Source organism: Panulirus ornatus, chromosome 38 (genome assembly GCF_036320965.1).
Source record: "Panulirus ornatus isolate Po-2019 chromosome 38, ASM3632096v1, whole genome shotgun sequence".
Classification (NCBI taxonomy): Eukaryota; Metazoa; Arthropoda; class Malacostraca; order Decapoda; family Palinuridae; genus Panulirus; species Panulirus ornatus.
The window spans coordinates 28853298-28865743 of record NC_092261.1 but is presented as its reverse complement, the minus strand read 5'-3'; positions in this window follow the sequence as shown (position 1 = coordinate 28865743).

The following is a 12446-nucleotide window of genomic DNA, read 5'->3' as shown; positions in this document are numbered from 1 at the left end:
TAAACATAACCCCGCCAGATATCTAGTTGACATACGTTTTCCCTGTTACCAAGTACTCATGTTTCTTGCATATATTTGAATAAATTACTACGTCCCCAGCAGCTGACGGGAGATACCCGACATAACTTATGCACGTCTCATTTGCTCAAGAGAAAGAAGGGCGGAGGGTTGGATATATGGTTCTGGGCTAGAGGCGTTCCGGTGTCAGAGTTAGAGTTTACAGAAGTTTACAGAAGTTTACAGAAGTTTACATGAGAAAGACAGACAACAGGAAGCGTGATTGACACACAACTGGGTTGTCTTGGGGAAGATAAAAGAGTTTAACTTGACAAGAAAATCTAATTCCACTCTGCAGTTTTTTTAAGCAATCTTCGACTCCCTGCTTATACACATGTGCCTTCTAGGTTCCCCGTTACGGCCGTTGTTTATACAGTTCATTTCTGGCATTTTTCCCAGAGTATACCTGAATTTATAGAATATTTGTCTAAACGACTCTTGGAGGTATCTATATTCTTAGCATTTACTACGTCTGACGGTATCTTATTCCAGTGCTCATCACATCTATAGGAAAAGAAGGTTTTTCTCACGTCTGTACTGCATCTTTTAGCTTTGAGTTTTATTCCATTTGTCTTGGTATTCGTATTTTCTTGTATTTCGAAAAGATGTTTGTGATTTACTTTATCGAACGTGTTCAGAATTTTGAACACTTGGATGAATCGCCGCGAAGTCTACGTTTTTCAAGGGAAAGGAGATCCAATCGTTTTAGCCTCTCCTCGTATGCCGGATTTCGAAGGGATGGAATCAATTTGGTCGCGTCTTTGCACTTGCTTTAATTTTACCTCGTTCTTCTTAAAGTTTGGGGACCAAAACTAGACTGCATATTCAAGCTGTGGTCGTACTAGAAGATTATAAAATGTGAGAATTGTTTCTGGTGTCTTGTAATCTATGTTCCTGGCTATGAAACCTAACATTTGGTTGCCTTTATTACTTGCTGCTTGACACTGTTTTGTGTATTTCAAATTGTTGCTGATAACAACTCCAAGGTCCTTTTCTTCTGTGATTAGAGAATTTCCGAATAGTTTGTAGTCGTATTATATATTCTTGTCTCCAAAGTGCATAACTTGACATTTGTCTACATTAAACTTCATTTGCCATCTGTCTGACCAATCTGCTAGTAAGTTAAGATCTCTTTGAATCATTTCGCAGTCCCGCCTGTTTACATCTCTACCTCCTAGTTTAGTATCGTCAGCAAATTTGGAGATCTTAATATATAAGACCGAGTTCTAGGTTATTAATGTATATTATGAACAGAGTTGGGCCCAGGACCGACCCCTGTGGCACACCACTCGTTACGTCTAGCCAATCTGAGGCTTCGCCGTTTAATACTACACGCTGCTTTCTTCCGGTAAGCCAGTCTCTGATCCATGTACAGAGTTCTTCACCGTTTCCGTGTGATTTGAGTTGATGGAAAAGTCTCATGTGAGGTACTTTATCAAAAGCCTTTTGGAAATCTAAATCTACTACATCAGACGGTAATTTTCCTTCCCAATTCAGATAAATGATATTAAAAAATTCCGGCTAATTCGTAAGGCAGGAGAGAGAGAGAGAGAGAGAGAGAGAGAGAGAGAGAGAGAGAGAGAGAGAGAGAGAGAGAGAGAGAGAGAGAGAGAGAGAGAGAGAGAGAGAGAGAGACTTTCAGATACTTTGCGTAGCAAAGATCACAGGCCAATAGCAAGGAGAGATAATGACATAAAGGAAAAAAGAGAAAAGAAAATGAAGATGAACAGAGGAGCAGAGAACACCTTCGTTAAAAGACGTTGAGAGATCTAGTGTAGGTCTGAACGTGGCAGATGAGACATGCCGGAGTGAGACACGGGGGAAGACATCTCTCATTTACGAAGAGGGAGAGACAGTTCTCGTGGGCAGGAACCAATTATGAGGAAAGACAGAGAGACGATATTGGCTCGTGGTGAAGTATTGACCATAAAGGCTTATCTGCGAATGTCACGTGAGGAAGACAGACCTGCTCAATCTCTCTCTCTCTCTCTCTCTCTCTCTCTCTCTCTCTCTCTCTCTCTCTCTCTCTCTCTCTCTCTCTCTCTCTCTCTCTCTCTCTCTCCAATGCCTCCAGAGAGAAAAATAAACTGATTTTTTTAATCAAGTAGATGTGTTTATTCTATAGTTTACTATTGAAAATAATTATGTGATAATTCAATATATAAAAAGAAATCAAGTCAAAAATTGTCATAATATTTTTGATACGTGGACATCTGACGTTAATATACACCATTCGTTGATATACATCATAGGTTAATATACATCATACGTTGATATACATCAGGTGTTGATGTACATCTTACGTTGATATACATCACATAAACTGCTATACAAAAACCATGAAGTAGTTGTGATGTTCATACTGCGCACCAGTACAATATCATGTTTACGTTGTGATCATCGTTCGCGTGGGATCCTGAATCCACATCCGAAGCACGTCTTGGATTCTATTAAGAGTGACAGAAAAACGATCCAGACATTTGTATGTATGTATATATGTATGTATATATGTATGTTTTCCTATGAGTCCACGGGGAAAATGAAACACGAAAAGTTCCCAAGTGCACTTTCGTGTAATAATCACATCATCAGGGGAGACACAAGAGAGAAATATAACAGTCAGTTGATATACATCGAAGAGACGAAGCTAGGACCAAATGGCGTCCTAGCTTCGTCTCTTCGACTAGAAATAACCCAAACGAACGAAATAAGCTCAAAGAACGATATATCTAACACCATATATTAACTTCTCCACCATCCTGTAGCTTAAAATCTCTAACTCAAAAAAAAAAAAGGAAAATTTGTCACATATTAACTGGAAGCGGTTCTCAGAAGCAGAGCCAAGCAGCATACACATCCGAAGCATATATGATGATGTTTATATAACCCGACTCATGCTGTGAAGTCTATACATCCAGGTTGTGTAAGCTGGGCCATAATTAATGTATTGAGCTTAACTGCCTTTCAATTATTCAGTTACTTAAGTAATTCACTTATCTACAAGCAGTGTGTGTGTGTGTGCTGGAGTAGGTAGGAGTTGGGTACATACCTTACCCACCTTCTGACTGCAGCGTAAACTGGAGTTCTGTAGTATCTTCTATACTGTAACCCTTACCTCCTGGAGAACGACGGTACGATCCTACAGCATGAAGGTACGAACCATAAGCACGACGGTACGATCCTTGAGCACGACGGTACAATCCTTCAACACAACGGTACGATCCTTCAACATGCCGGTGCAATCTTTCATTACGACGGTACGATTCTGCAGCACAACGATACGATCTCTGATCATGACGGTACATTTCGTGAGAATAACGGTGCAACAGACAGATAGTTTATGCAAAAGAAAAACGCAGACAAACAAACAGAAACAGACAGGTAGCTAGTGTGTGAAAAAGAGGAACACAGACAGACAGGTAGCGAGATGGCTTAGGAGATAGAGAGACACAGACACACGGGCAGATTGACTGATAGCGTCTGTGAGAGACATAGGCGCAGGGAAAGAGATAGACAGAGTGAAATACGGACAAAGGAACAGACAGACAGAGGGACAATCAGAGAGACAGACAGAAAACAGGCAGACGGAGGAGCGCGTGTAGACGAAAGCTATAATATGAAGCGATGGCCACATACAGCTAAGCAGGAAGGTGTCACACGTACAGATGCAGCTTATACGTCTGCAAAATGGTCACACTTGCTGGGGGGATATGACCCAGTGGCTCCCTTCTCTCTCTCTCTCTCTCTCTCTCTCTCTCTCTCTCTCTCTCTCTCTCTCTCTCTCTCTCTCTCTCTCTCTCTCTCTCTCTCTCTCTCTCTCTCTCTCTCTCTCTCTCTCTCTCTCTCTCTCTCTCTCTCTCTCTCTCTCTCTCTCTCTCTCTCTCTCTCTCTCTCTCTCTCTTTGTATATATATATATATATATATATATATATATATATATATATATATATATATATATATATATATATATATATATATATATATATATATATATATATATATATATATATATATTCTGTACTCATTCTCTCCTGGTACTTCCTCACACAGGTCTCCTTCTCAAGCTCACTTACTCTCACCACCCTCTTCACCCCAACATTCACTCTTCTTTTCTGAAAACCCATACAAATCTTCACCTTAGCCTCCACAAGATAATGATCAGACATCCCTCCAGTTGCACCTCTCAGCACATTAACATCCAAAAGTCTCTCTTTCGCACGCCTGTCAATTAACACGTAATCCAATAACGCTCTCTGACCATGTGAGGAAGTACCAGGAGAAACTGAGTACAGAATGGAAAAAGGTGAGAACAATGGAAGTAAGGGGAGTGGGGGAGGAATGGGATGTATTTAGGGAATAAGTGATGGATTGCGCAAAAGATGCTTGTGGCATGAAAAGAGTGGGAGGTGGGTTGATTAGAAAGGGTAGTGAGTGGTGGGATGAAGAAGTAAGAGTATTAGTGAAAGAGAAGAGAGAGGCATTTGGACGATTTTTGCAGGGAAAAAATGCAATTGAGTGGGAGATGTATAAAAGAAAGAGACAGGAGGTCAAGAGAAAGGTGCAAGAGGTGAAAAAAAGGGCAAATGAGAGTTGGGGTGAGAGAGTATCATTAAATTTTAGGGAGAATAAAAAGATGTTCTGGAAGGAGGTAAATAAAGTGCGTAAGACAAGGGAGCAAATGGGAACTTCAGTGAAGGGCGCAAATGGGGAGGTGATAACAAGTAGTGGTGATGTGAGAAGGAGATGGAGTGAGTATTTTGAAGGTTTGTTGAATGTGTTTGATGATAGAGTGGCAGATATAGGGTGTTTTGGTCGAGGTGGTGTGCAAAGTGAGAGGTTTAGAGAAAATGATTTGGTAAACAGAGAAGAGGTAGTGAAAGCTTTGCGGAAGATGAAAGCCGGCAAGGCAGCAGGTTTGGATGGTATTGCAGTGGAATTTATTAAAAAAGGGGGTGACTGTATTGTTGACTGGTTGGTAAGGTTATTTAATGTATGTATGACTCATGGTGAGGTGCCTGAGGATTGGCGGAATGCGTGCATAGTGCCATTGTACAAAGGCAAAGGGGATAAGAGTGAGTGCTCAAATTACAGAGTTATAAGTTTGTTGAGTATTCCTGGTAAATTATATGGAGGGTATTGATTGAGAGGGTGAAGGCATGTACAGAGCATCAGATTGGGGAAGAGCATTGTGGTTTCAGAAGTGGTAGAGGATGTGTGGATCAGGTGTTTGCTTTGAAGAATGTATGTGAGAAATACTTAGAAAAGCAAATGGATTTGTATGTAGCATTTATGGATCTGGAGAAGGCATATGATAGAGTTGATAGAGATGCTCTGTGGAAGGTATTAAGAATATATGGTGTGGGAGGAAAGTTGTTAGAAGCAGTGAAAAGTTTTTATCGAGGATGTAAGGCATGAGTACGTGTAGGAAGAGAGGAAAGTGATTGGTTCTCAGTGAATGTAGGTTTGCGGCAGGAGTGTGTGATGTCTCCATGGTTGTTTAATTTGTTTATGGATGGGGTTGTTAGGGAGGTAAATGCAAGAGTTTTGGAAAGAGGGGCAAGTATGAAGTCTGTTGGGGATGAGAGAGCTTGGGAAGTGAGTCAGTTGTTGTTCGCTGATGATACAGCGCTGGTGGCTGATTCATGTGAGAAACTGCAGAAGCTGGTGACTGAGTTTGGAAAAGTGTGTGGAAGAAGAAAGTTAAGAGTAAATGTGAAAAAGAGCAAGGTTATTAGGTACAGTAGGGTTGAGGGTCAAGTCAATTGGGAGGTGACTTTGAATGGAGAAAAACTGGAGGAAGTGAAGTGTTTTAGATATCTGGGAGTGGATCTGGCAGCGGATGGAACCATGGAAGCGGAAGTGGACCATAGGGTGGGGGAGGGGGCGAAAATCCTGGGGGCCTTGAAGAATGTGTGGAAGTCGAGAACATTATCTCGGAAAGCAAAAATGGGTATGTTTGAAGGAATAGTGGTTCCAACAATGTTGTATGGTTGCGAGGCGTGGGCTATGGATAGAGTTGTGCGCAGGAGGATGGATGTGCTGGAAATGAGATGTTTGAGGACAATGTGTGGTGTGAGGTGGTTTGATCGAGTGAGTAACGTAAGGGTAAGAGAGATGTGTGGAAATAAAAAGAGCGTGGTTGAGAGAGCAGAAGAGGGTGTTTTGAAGTGGTTTGGGCACATGGAGAGAATGAGTGAGGAAAGATTGACCAAGAGGATATATGTGTCGGAGGTGGAGGGAACAAGGAGAAGAGGGAGACCAAATTGGAGGTGGAAAGATGGAGTGAAAAAGATTTTGTGTGATCGGGGCCTGAACATGCAGGAGGGTGAAAGGAGGGCAAGGAATAGAGTGAATTGGAGCGATGTGGTATACCGGGGTTGACGTGCTGTCAGTGGATTGAAGCAAGGCATGTGAAGCGTCTGGGGTAAACCATGGAAAGCTGTGTAGGTATGTATATTTGCGTGTGTGGACGTATGTATATACATGTGTATGGGGGGGGGGCATTTCTTTCGTCTGTTTCCTTGCGCTACCTCGCAAACGCGGGAGACAGCGACAAAGTATAATAAAAAAAATAAAATAATAATATATATATATATATATATATATATATATATATATATATATATATATATATATATATATATATATATATATATATGTATATATATATATATATATATATATATATATATATATATATATATATATATATATATATATATATATATATATATATATATATATATATATATATATATATATATATATATATGTTATCCCTGGGGATAGGGGATTAAGAGTACTTCCCACGTATTCCCTGCGTGTCGTATAAGGCGACTTAAAGGGGAGGGAGCAGGAGGCTGGAAATCCTCCCCTCTCGTTTTTTTTTTTCATTTTCCAAAAGAAGGAACAGAGGGGGGCCAGGTAAGGATATTCCACAGAGGCCCAGTCCTCTGTTCTTAGCGCTACATCGCTGACGCGGGAAATGGCGAATAGTTAAATATATATATATATATATATATATATATATATATATATATATATATATATATATATATATATATATATATATATATATATATATATATATATATATATATATGTATTTATATATACATATATATATATATTTTTCTTTTTTTCTTTTTTTTGCTTTGTCGCTGTCTCCCGAGTTTGCGAGGTAGCGCAAGGAAACAGGCGAAAGAAATGGCCCAACCCACCCCCATACACATGTATATACATAAGTCCACACACGCAAATATACATACCTACACAGCTTTCCATGGTTTACCTCAGACGCTTCACATGCCTTGATTCAATCCACTGACAGCACGTCAACCCCGGTATACCACATCGATCCAATTCACTCTATTCCTTGCCCTCCTTTCACCCTCCTGCATGTTCAGGCCCCGATCACACAAAATTTTTTTCACTCCATCTTTCCACCTCCAATTTGGTCTCACTCTTCTCCTCGTTCACTCCACCTCCGACACATATATCCTCTTTGTCAATCTTTCCTCACTCATTCTCTCCATGTGACCAAACCATTTCAAACCACCCTCTTCTGTTCTCTCAACCACGCTCTTTTTATTTCCACACATCTCTCTTACCCTTACGTTACTTACTCGATCAAACCACCTCACACCACACATTGTCCTCAAACATCTCATTTCCAGCACATCCATCCTCGTGCGCACAACTTTATCCATAGTCCACGCCTCGCAACCATACAACATTGTTGGAACCACTATTCCTTCAAACATACCCATCTTTGCTTTCCGAGATAATGTTCTCGACTTCCACACATTCTTCAAGGCTCCCAGAATTTTCGCCCCCTCCCCCACCCTATGATCCACTTCCGCTTCCATTTTTCCATCCGCTGTCAGATCCACTCCCAGATATCTAAAACACTTCACTTCCTCCAGTTTTTCTCCATTCAAAGTCACCTCCCAATTGACTTGACCCTCAACCCTACTGTACCTAATAACCTTGCTCTTATTCACATCTACTCTTAACTTTCTTCTTTCACACACTTTACCAAACTCAGTCACCAGCTTTTACAGTTTCTCACATGAATCAGCCACCAGCGCTGTATCATCAGCGAACAACAACTGACTCACTTCCCAAGCTCTCTCATCATATATATATATATATATATATATATATATATATATATATATATATATATATATATATATATATATATATATATATATATATATATATATATATATATATATATATATATATATATGTATATATATATATATATATATATATATATATATATATATATATATATATATATATATATATTGAAGCTTATTGATACAGTGGTGAAATTGATGAGAACTGCTATTGACGTTTGTGTGAATAAATTGTACATTTCCTTTTCCATAGCCAGAGGTTGAACCATTATGTGACGTTCATTTTTTCATTCATTTCAAGCTAAAAGTTTGTTTTCTAAATTGTTTCTTACATTTTTCATATGTATATATATGTATGTGTGTGTGTGTGTGTGTGTGTGTGTGTATATATATATGTATATTATCCCTGGGGATAGGGGTGAAAGAATACTTCCCACGTATTCCTCGCGTGTCGTAGAAAGCGACTAGAGGGGACGGGAGCGGGGGGCCGGAAATCCTCCCCTCCTTGTATTAACTTTCTAAAATGGGAAACAGAAGAAGGAGTCACGCGGGGAGTGCTCATCCTCCTCGAAGGCTCAGAGTGGGGTGCCTAAATGTGTGTGGATGTAACCAAGATGTGAAAAAAGGAGAGATAGGTAGTATGTTTGAGGAAAGGAACCTGGATGTTTTGGCTCTGAGTGAAACGAAGCTCAAGGGTAAAGGGGAAGAGTGGTTTGGAAATGTCTGGGGAGTGAAGTCAGGGGTTAGTGAGAGGACAAGAGCAAGGGAAGGAGTAGCAATACTCCTGAAACAGGAGTTGTGGGAGTATGTGATAGAATGTAAGAAAGTAAATTCTCGATTAATATGGGTAAAATTGAAAGTTGATGGAGAGAGGTGGGTGATTATTGGTGCATATGCACCTGGGCATGAGAAGAAAGATCATGAGAGGCAAGTGTTTTGGGAGCAGCTAAATGAGTGTGTTAGCGGTTTTGATGCACGAGACCGGGTTATAGTGATGGGTGATTTGAATGCAAAGGTGAGTAATGTGGCAGTTGAGGGAATAATTGATATGCATGGGGTGTTCAGTGTTGTAAATGGAAATGGTGAAGAGCTTGTAGATTTATGTGCTGAAAAAGGACTGATGATTGGGAATACCTGGTTTAAAAAGCGAGATATACATAAGTATACTTATGTAAGTAGGAGAGATGGCCAGAGAGCATTATTGGATTACGTGTTAATTGACAGGCGTGCGAAAGAGAGACTTTTGGATGTCAATGTGCTGAGAGGTGCAACTGGAGGGATGTCTGATCATTATCTTGTGGAGGCTAAGGTGAAGATTAGTATGGGTTTTCAGAAAAGAAGAGTGAATGTTGGGGTGAAGAAGGTGGTGAGAGTAAGTGAGCTTGGGAAGGAGACCTGTGTGAAGAAGTATCAGGAGAGACTGTGTACAGAATGGAAAAAGGTGAGAACAATGGAAGTAGGGGGAGTGGGGGAGGAATGGGATGTATTTGGGGAATCAGTGATGGATTGCGCAAAAGATGCTTGTGGCATGAGAAGAGTGGGAGGTGGGCTGTTTAGAAAGGGTAGTGAGTGGTGGGATGAAGAAGTAAGAGTATTAGTGAAAGAGAAGAGAGAGGCATTTGGACGATTTTTGCAGGGAAAAAATGCAATTGAGTGGGAGAAGTATAAAAGAAAGAGACAGGAGGTCAAGAGAAAGGTGCAAGAGGTGAAAAAAAGGGCAAATGAGAGTTGGGGTGAGAGACTATCAGTAAATTTTAGGGAGAATAAAAAGATGTTCTGGAAGGAGGTAAATAGGGTGCGTAAGACAAGGGAGCAAATGGGAACTTCAGTGAAGGGCGTAAATGGGGAGGTGATAACAAGTAGTGGTGATGTGAGAAGGAGATGGAATGAGTATTTTGAAGGTTTGTTGAATGTGTCTGATGACAGAGTGGCAGATATAGGGTGTTTGGGTCGAGGTGGTGTGCAAAGTGAGAGGGTTAGGGAAAATGATTTGGTAAACAGAGAAGAGGTAGTAAAAGCTTTGCGGAAGATGAAAGCCGGCAAGGCAGCAGGTTTGGATGGTATTGCAGTGGAATTTATTAAAAAAGGGGGTGACTGTATGGTTGACTGGTTGGTAAGGTTATTTAATGTATGTATGACTCACGGTGAGGTGCCTGAGGATTGGCGGAATGCGTGCATAGTGCCATTGTACAAAGGCAAAGGGGATAAGAGTGAGTGCTCAAATTACAGAGGTATAAGTTTGTTGAGTATTCCTGGTAAATTATATGGGAGGGTATTGATTGAGAGGGTGAAGGCATGTACAGAGCATCAGATTGGGGAAGAGCAGTGTGGTTTCAGAATTGGTAGAGGATGTGTGGATCAGGTGTTTGCTTTGAAGAATGTATGTGAGAAATACTTAGAAAAGCAAATGGATTTGTATGTAGCATTTATGGATCTGGAGAAGGCATATGATAGAGTTGATAGAGATGCTCTGTGGAAGGTATTAAGAATATATGGTGTGGGAGGCAAGTTGTTAGAAGCAGTGAAAAGTTTTTATCGAGGATGTAAGGCATGTGTACGTGTAGGAAGAGAGGAAAGTGATTGGTTCTCAGTGAATGTAGGTTTGCGGCAGGGGTGTGTGATGTCTCCATGGTTGTTTAATTTGTTTATGGATGGGGTTGTTAGGGAGGTAAATGCAAGAGTCTTGGAAAGAGGGGCAAGTATGAAGTCTGTTGGGGATGAGAGAGCTTGGGAAGTGAGTCAGTTGTTGTTCGCTGATGATACAGCGCTGGTGGCGGATTCATGTGAGAAACTGCAGAAGCTGGTGACGGAGTTTGGTAAAGTGTGTGGAAGAAGAAAGTTAAGAGTAAATGTGAATAAGAGCAAGGTTATTAGGTACAGTAGGGTTGAGGGTCAAGTCAATTGGGAGGTGAGTTTGAATGGTGAAAAACTGGAGGAAGTGAAGTGTTTTAGATATCTGGGAGTAGATCTGTCAGCGGATGGAACCATGGAAGCGGAAGTGGATCATAGGGTGGGGGAGGGGGCAAAAATTTTGGGAGCCTTGAAAAATGTGTGGAAGTCGAGAACATTATCCCGGAAAGCAAAAATGGGTATGTTTGAAGGAATAGTAGTTCCAACAATGTTGTATGGTTGCGAGGCGTGGGCTATGGATAGAGTTGTGCGCAGGAGGATGGATGTGCTGGAAATGAGATGTTTGAGGACAATGTGTGGTGTGAGGTGGTTTGATCGAGTAAGTAACGTAAGGGTAAGAGAGATGTGTGGAAATAAAAAGAGCGTGGTTGAGAGAGCAGAAGAGGGTGTTTTAAAATGGTTTGGGCACATGGAGAGAATGAGTGAGGAAAGATTGACCAAGAGGATATATGTGTCGGAGGTGGAGGGAACGAGGAGAAGAGGGAGACCAAATTGGAGGTGGAAAGATGGAGTGAAAAAGATTTTGTGTGATCGGGGCCTGAACATGCAGGAGGGTGAAAGGAGGGCAAGGAATAGAGTGAATTGGAGCGATGTGGTATACAGGGGTTGACGTGCTGTCAGTGGATTGAATCAAGGCATGTGAAGCGTCTGGGGTAAACCATGGAAAGCTGTGTAGGTATGTATATTTGTGTGTGTGGACGTGTGTATGTACATGTGTATGGGGGGGGTTGGGCCATTTCTTTCGTCTGTTTCTTTCGTCTGTTTCCTTGCGCTACCTCGCAAACGCGGGAGACAGCGACAAAGTATAAAAAAAAAAAAAAAAAAAAAATATATATATATATATATATATATATATATATATATATATATATATATACATATATATATATATATATATATATATATATATATATATATATATATATATTTATATATATATATATATATATATATATACATATATATATATATATTTATATATATATATATATATATATATATATATATATATATATATATATATATATATATATATATATATATATATATATATATATATATATATATATATATATATATATATACACACATATTTCTTTTTTTTTTTTTTTTTTGGCTTTGTCGCTGTCTCCCGCGTTTGCGAGGTAGCGCAAGGAAACAGACGAAAGAAATGGCCCAACCCACCCCAATACACATGTATATACATACACGTCCACACACGCAAATATACATACCTACACAGCTTTCCATGGTTTACCCCAGACGCTTCACATGCCCTGATTCAATCCACTGACAGCACGTCAACCCCGGTATACCACATCGATCCAATT